A 388-nucleotide genomic window follows, 5' to 3' on the forward strand; every position below is an offset into this window, starting at 1 on the left:
AATCTAATGGCCAGAAGCTAAATGCTAACGTTATGCTATAAAGGAACTACAGCCGAGTCCAGCAGCACGACTTCAACGTCACGCCAACTTCAGATCCATATTCAAACACACAGATTCTAAATGGTACGAGCTGAAGCGTTTGTCTGAACAGTCTGCAGGAGGCAGGGACTTGCTTTCAAGCAGAACAGAAACTAACTTAGAGGAGTGTTTACGTGTTCGGCGTAATGACGTACAACGACCTCCACGACTTCTGTAGTCCTATTCAGCCACTTGGTAACAACCATCGTTTCTCAGACACGTCAACTCTTCAGAAATCACCAGTGGGGTCACTGCTGATGGATTTAATGTCGTAGAACAAAACGTGATCCGTCTCTTCAATCGGTCTCAA

The 388-nt window shown here is 45.4% G+C and overlaps 1 protein-coding gene across 1 annotated transcript in view; it reads left to right on the forward strand.

Annotated features, from left to right (window-relative positions):
• Positions 1-388, forward strand: part of serpine2 (serpin peptidase inhibitor, clade E (nexin, plasminogen activator inhibitor type 1), member 2) — a gene marked incomplete at its 5' end in the record, with an annotated part of 11660 nt that overhangs the window by 3340 nt on the left and 7932 nt on the right. The window lies entirely within an intron of this gene.

Source organism: Notothenia coriiceps, unplaced genomic scaffold (assembly GCF_000735185.1).
Source record: "Notothenia coriiceps isolate Sejong01 unplaced genomic scaffold, NC01 NC01_scaffold00019676, whole genome shotgun sequence".
NCBI classification, from domain to species: Eukaryota; Metazoa; Chordata; class Actinopteri; order Perciformes; family Nototheniidae; genus Notothenia; species Notothenia coriiceps.